Raw genomic sequence first — 7,600 nt, 5'->3', positions numbered from 1 at the left:
AATTGGATTTGCATTATCTATTTACCCTTTAAAAGAGGGAGTTCATGAAAAACTTTACCCTCCCCAAAATAGCATTCCACCAAATATAATTACCAAACATATCCTGAATTCATAAACCAATTTATACATTCATCGGTTACGCCTCTATTCATCCCCCTTTCAATTCGTCGGTTACGTCCTAATCCTTTTAATTCTTCGGTTACCTCGTCTCCTACGATCTTCCGTTACCTCCACCAGCTTTGAAAGATGATTTCTCAGTTCTTCTCCGCCATTATCAACGCTTTCCCTCAGTCATCATCAACGCTTCACCGTATCGTCCGTTCTTCAAAGTTTTTGGGAATTGGTTAGAATATTTGCTTCATTTTCGTTTAATTTTAAAGAATCATTTCATTGAATTTGTATATAATTCGCCATCATCTAATTTTTTTCTAATTCGACAACAGGTCAATTGTTTTCCGAATTAGGGCTTGCTTCAAGTGTTCCAATTGATCCTGTGTCAATTTCATCAGGAGGTCAATTGTTTTCCGAATTAGGGCTTGCTTCAAGTGTTCCAATTGATCCTGTGTCAATTTCATCAGGTCATCAGGTAAAAATTCTCTTTTTATTTTTAATTTTTCTTTGATTATTTTAGGAACTGTGATTGTTAGAGATTTGAAGGTCGATTATTAAATTAATGCAAACGGTTTAACTTATGGAATCAATTCTCCAAGGGCATTCCTTTTTCTCTGCAATATTTTGTTGTTTTAGGTTTATCTGGTTTGAATGATTAATTGGAACCTCCTTGAGTTTTTTTAATTAGTAGCCTTTGAGTTTGCTTATAATTGATGAAAGTTGTGGCTTTGTGATGTTAGAGATGCGTATGTTGTGAATTCTCTTAGTTTGACCTATTATTTGTTCCTTTTTGGCTTTGTGATGTTAGAGATGCGTATGTTGTGAATTCTCTTAGTTTGACCTATTATTTGTTCCTTTTTGTTTTCTGTAGAGGAAATTGTGTGGCAATGTTGTTCTTCCTTACTGACACTTGAGAGTATCTCCAAGTTTAGAAAGCTTGTATTTTGGAGTCTGAAATTGCTATTTTTTAGAATTTATTAGTGGAATTCAGTCGAGGATTGGTTGCCTTGCTGCTCTCTTCTAGGTTGTGCTTGTGTGATTTATGGTCATTAGCATTTGGCACCGATGTCTTTAGCATATGATATGTATTGATGAACTATAATGTGTATATTTTCTTTTTTGAATTAGAAGTGCAAACATACAAGCTTTTTCCTAGATCACCTTTTTCTTTTCAGCTCCTTCTGCTTCAAAAAAATTATCATTATTTTGCATATATCTGTAATTTAATCCTAATTAATTAATTAGGTACCTGAAGTCATAGATTGTTCAGTATTTTTCCTAAGGAAAATTTATCAATTCCATAAAAGTACATGTGAATGAAGAAAATGGAATTAATGGTAAGGGTAAAGAAATAGTTGCCCTGTTAAGGATCAGGATTACATGTGAATGAAGAAAATGGAATTAATGGTAAGGGTAAAGAAATAGTTGCCCTGTTAAGGATCAGGATGTTTGCTTCTGCTTTATGTAAGGGTAAATGGTAAGGGTAAAGAAATAGTTGCCCTGTTAAGGATCAGGATGTTTGCTTCTGCTTTATGTAAGGGTAAAAATTCTCTTCTAGGATGATTGTTCACGACCTATATGTGAATCGCTGTTAGTGAAGATAACTCAGACCTTTAGAAAGGTCTCAGGTTGAAGAATGATAAATAAAACTGAACCCAAAGCCTTGGTTGTAGGCAATTTTTGGAAAGTGAGACTTATGCAAGATTTTGAACAGACCTTTGTATTATACAGTTATCTTTTACATGTTATTGCATATCAAGAGAATTTTCTATTGTTCTTAGCAACATGCATAAATGTAAGTTATCTTCCTCACATCTAAGCTTGGAAATTCTATAAGAATACTCTGCTATCAAAATGTGCAAATTGTCTTTCCGTCTCAAACTAATTGTGTTGTGCATTCTTCTACATTTTCATCAGACTATTGTAATCTTAAGAATAGTGCCAGCAGTATTATCTCTGTTTTGGCTTTCTTTTATGGAAGAGATGACACTACACCGTCTAAATGGTTACAGGATGGGTTAATTTAGTACTTGCTTTAAGGTAATTGAGTATGACATTTTTGGAATTGGCTTGGAAAGAAGTAGTTAAAGTTATCACTAGGAATATTCAAAAAACAGGAAAGCCTTTTCACCTATTTCAAAAAAAATATAGGAGTTCTCCTAAATGACTGTCAGGCTCTGGTACTATAATTCTACAAGGAAAACACAAGACTACTATGACATAAGAAATAAGAACACAACATATACTAGCTGCTGAAGGAATGATGGCGAAAAATTACTTGACTGACCCATTCTTTGTTATTAAAAAACTAAACAATCTATCTTTTTTTAAACTATCTTTGTTACCTAGATAAGAGTAAAATAATTCTCAGTTCTACTTTTACTTTAGTTTGTTTCTGCTATATCTAAATTTGTTTTGTTTTATTTATCATCTTGCTTATTTATCATGTTGCTGGAATAAGCAAAAGCAATAACCTTAAAAATAAAGGTTATAAACTTTGATAAAAAGAGAAAATGGAATTAATAATCTTCGAGTTAAATACAACCAAATTTGGAGCGTGTAGCTAGAGTAGCAGAGGTTTTTGAATCTTGAGGAACGAAGATGATTGAGAATTTGTTGGGTGTCCGTGTGTTTTGGAATATAGTTTAGCTGTAAATGTAGTCAGATGAAATCAATAAAGGAGACAATTCGAGTTCACATTGTGGTTGAATTAGTGTAATTTTTTGTCCCTTGATATTTAGAGAGATTTTGGGAACTAATAGTCAGAGTGTAGGTGTTAATTGATTTGTCATGACACGGCATGCCAATAAACAGTGACAAGAGTTAGCTAGATATAGACCGTCCTTGTCAAATACTAGTGCCAGAGTCAAATTTCAATTGGGCTATTATATTTCAAGCGAGTGTTAGAAGCGCACTCCATGAGTACTACGATATATATTTGGTACTACGATGACGAGTCATAAAGAATCAGGTATATCAAGAATCATAAACCAGGGGCAAAGCAAGCATTTTTGTTCAGAATAGGCACACAATCAAATCTATAAGGAGTTAAGTACCAGAGCGTGAAGCATTTTACACAAATAGCAACTGGAATTATGCGAGACTTGAAAAAGTTTCTAACTAAAAGCCTGAACTTCAGACTAGGTATTTATGCGAAAATCCTGTGAGAACGTGCTTGTTGTTCATAAAGAGAACCTGCTATATACAATTTCTCTTTTGTTATTTATTCTCTATACCTAAATCTAATTTGAAAATTGGAATGTGATTTATTCAAAAACAGAACAAAAGCTATCTAATTTCAATACTATGGATGTCATACAAAAAAGGTATATAATAGTGATGGCATAATTAATTTATGAATTAAAGCATACAATGTTAAAACATTAGAATAAATTGTGATCAATGTAAAAAAGATTGCATGTTCTGCTAAATACCAACTTTTGCTCATTCGAACTGACGATGGTGTTTTTCATTATTAGTTAGGGAAACGCTGTTGCTGCACAGCATGGTTCAATTTTTTATGATGAAGTATTAATAGGATTGGCTTTTTTCAAAGTTATTGTTGATTACAACATACACAAAAGTCTAAACACTGTCTCACATACAAATAATATAAAAATATATTGACTTTTTCTTCAAGCGTTTAGAGAGAAGGGTATATGAGTATGTTTAAGGTTGATCAAATAATTATCAAGTAGTTCACTAATTTTTAATCTAACTATTTGTTCAGATTTGATTTGAATATTATTTACGAAAATTCAAATATTTTATCTATAAAGGAGTTGAATGAATTCACAAATTCAATTCATTTTCTTATAAAATATTTGTCCGTACATTTGATTCCTTAAATTTTACGTTACTGTAGATATGAAGTTATGTTTTTATTTCCCTTACATATTTAATCTAGATACTATGCTTGTAAGAACCGATCCCTAAACACAGCCCCCCCTCCCTCAATGTATGGATTGCCAGTTCGAATTTTTTAATTAGACTTTCAAAATATGAATTTAAAATCATCATTGCACGGGAGTATTCTCCAAATATAAATAAATTATTATTAAAATAATCAAATTCTTTAAACTAATGAAAGTATTTTTGTTTAAAGTTACCTTTTTAAACATATCTTTCTAAATAATCTTTTTAAAGTTATCTTATATCAATAACAGACTCAAAAGGAGAATCAGATGCTTTCTTTTCTTACCTGTCTTTGTCCTGTAAGAAGTTTCTTTGTTCTTGATGATTATCCTACATTAAGTTGTAGCAATCAGTGAAGTAATTATACCTTCAAGATGTTGGTATAAAACCTGTTATTGTTATCTTAGTTTTATGCTCTCAGTAAGGGCTTCTATATTGTTGTTGTCTGTAAACATTTCCTTGCGTGCTCTGGTATAGTAGTTCATATGTACAATTTCTTGCAGGTTATTTGCCCTAAAAGAAAAAGATCTTGCATATTAAGATTTATGAAACAAGGGTTCAATTTATATGTTAGAACATGCTGAGGAAACTATTTTTAGAGTTGTTTAAAACTTACACACTGCATATGTTTTGGTCATAACAACAAATACTAGATAAGATATATTTGCTTTGTTTCCTGATAGAATCCCATTAGACTCAATACTCCCTAATCTTCTTAATTTTCTTTACTTGTTTTAATGCACACATTATACCGTTCCTAATAATTTAACATTTTTTCATATTAATGCAGATATTCTACTTGGTTGGATTTGCCTTGTTTTTTTTTTTGAAAACATTTCTAAATTTGTCGGTGATTCAGATGAGTTAAGCAACTTTCTTCTCTTTTCTCTTTATTTTATTCATAGTGATGATAACTCTATTTCCTTGTATTTATCTTTACAGGTGGAGAAATTACCCCCATTTATATTGTTTGGCTATCATTCCCATTTCAATTGCTTGATGTACGCTGCTATGGATTTACTTCATGCACATTGTATTAATATATCCTATATAAGGCGGCGAGGTTCTAATTTATACATCTTGGGTAGAGCGTACATGGTTATTGAAATGTTCAAATGAGCTTTGTATCTGCATCCTGCCAAGAAAATATGGATAATAATAATAATGATATGCAGTGTTTATATATCTGTTCCTTTTACATACATGCTTATGAATTGCGTGGTTGCAGATATAACGTCTGCTATATATAATTGATATATAGTGTTTATTAAAGATATGTAACAAGAATAGTATACAACTAATGTATGAGTGCTTTTAATTAGGTAGTTCAATTACTTTACAGCGAGCTATATATAAAACTCCTTGCGATTCTTAAAACTTCTTCCTATTTTATGTGAATGTTCTGATAAATTCAGACATTGCCTGAATGATTCTGCACCCTCTGTACGGAACTTGAAGTCTATTGCCAACTCTGGTGAAGGAACATGCACAATAGACATTTGTAACTCTGAGATTCCTTCTGTTCTGGAACCAGGATTGAAACAAGAGAATTTGCTAACATCAGGAAAAAGGAATCTCGAAAATTTTGAACTCAAACATTTGTCTGATGTAAGTTTTCCTTCCATAGATATGCTATATAGGTTTGCTATTGCTCACAGATCAGTGTAAGATTCTTGTTGATGCTCATTTTGATTTATCATCATCATTTCTTATGCAAATTAATTCTTGGACAAACCTTAAAAGAAAACAATACAAGTGTCATTGGTTAGGTTATTACTTTTAGGATAAGAATTAACCTTGCATGGTAATTGCTTGAATTCTAAGCAATTTTTCATTAGTTTAATTAGGAAGATATGGTTATTTTTGAGCCAAATTCACAACCTTTTGTTTTCTTTTGTATAAATTTCAGGTTTACAGGGTTTGGAGGTCCAGTTCATTATCAACACGTTGAAGATGTGGCCTTTCCTATTGCACAGTTTATACAGAAAGGTGGATCTTATTTCAACTACTATATGGTGAGGATTTAATGTACTATCAAAATACTATGTTTCACAAGTGTGACTTTTACTTACTTGCTTTTTCATCAAAATACTATGTATTTGTGTTTCATCGAAATACTATGTTTCATCGAAATACTATGTTTTCAACATCATAATAATTTTCTTCCATGGGATATCTGATCTAATTTCTCAGCTATTGAAACAGTCTAGGATTTAACTAATTTTAATTGATTTGCTATTGTAAGAGGAAATGCTAAGTGATTACTGTCAATTACTTCATGACTAAATGACATTGATAAATTTTAATATCAATTTATTTTAATATCAAGTATCAATTTATTTTAAGTTTGCACATGATTGTTGTAGGTGTTTCTGAAGAAACTATAAGATAATTTATTGCCCCATCAATCATATTCATTGATGAGATAGATGCAATTGCTTCCAAGCGAGAAAACCTGCAAAGGGAGATGGAACGGCGGATAGTAACACAACATATGACTTGCATGGATGAATCACATCACACTCAGTCTTCTGATGATTCCCAAAAACATCTGAGAAGAAGCTTGGTTATGTTCTTGTTATCGGAGCAACAAACAGACCAAATGCACTTGACCAAGCTTTAAGGAGAGCTGGACGGTTTGATCGTGAGATTTCTTTGGATGTACCTGATGAAAAAACCACTGCTAGAGATCCTGTCAATTCTTACTCGAAAATGTAAATGTGTGTTTTGGAGAGAGTGGAGTCAATGAGATATAGTTTTATATAATAATTATGTCCTTTTGAACTTTTAAGTGTTTCATAAAATTTCAATGGAAAAATGTGTCAAGGCTCCAAAAGCAAAAACTTCATGTGACCAGCCCCCTTGTATTTTCTCCCATGTGGATAAGCCCCAAATACCTACAGTATTTGTGACGAGGCCCTAAAGTATCCCTTTAAAAAAAAGCCCATGGAAAGTTACGAACTTACCCCTTTGATGGGACTATACTCGTTTACTGCGCCCCCTTCCTATTCAAGAACTATGCCTCTCTCAGGGCCCCAAGCCTCCCCTCGAGTTCGCCGCCGCCTCCCCTCCTCTCCTCCGCCCGCCCTCCTCGCCATAGCTCGCCGCTGCTCCCCGCCTCACCCTCGACTACGCCGGAGTTCGTCGCTGCCACTCTCCGCCTTAAGTTCAGCGTTTCCCTCTCCTCCTCTCCTCCACCCGAGCTTGCAGCTGGAGCTCGCCACCCGCCTAGCCCGCGATCGCCGCCGCTCCGATCATGATGGTCTGCAGAGACCACCTGCTCCAACTCCAGTGTATTAGAACTAAATGTCATCAATGCATTTACATCACGAGCAGATTTCAAATTTGATATATGCAGATTTATTAGTTCTATGTTTGTTGGTTTTGGTTCCTTTCACGAGCTTTGAAATGAAAGCTAAGTCATCAATGAATCATTCTGAGTGCTAATATATTATGTTGAAAAGAATTATAAGTTTATTTCAGTCCCCTCTGGGAAGCAAAGTTTCTTTTACTGGTTGAAATATGCTCTTTAATGTTTGCCATAGTTTTGCTAGTTGAAATCAAGCTGGCTTAC

The 7,600-nt window shown here is 33.4% G+C and overlaps 1 long non-coding RNA gene across 1 annotated transcript; it reads left to right on the top strand.

Moving 5' to 3' along the window:
• On the top strand, window positions 512-5,216 carry LOC109821668. Its single transcript, XR_002241979.1, has 3 exons — window positions 512-586; window positions 4,817-4,889; window positions 4,969-5,216. It is a non-coding gene; the product is annotated as an uncharacterized LOC109821668 (long non-coding RNA).

The sequence above is a fragment of the Asparagus officinalis genome, chromosome 1 (genome assembly GCF_001876935.1).
Source record: "Asparagus officinalis chromosome 1, Aspof.V1, whole genome shotgun sequence".
Classification (NCBI taxonomy): domain Eukaryota; kingdom Viridiplantae; phylum Streptophyta; class Magnoliopsida; order Asparagales; family Asparagaceae; genus Asparagus; species Asparagus officinalis.
This window is presented reverse-complemented; position numbering and strand designations above follow the sequence as displayed.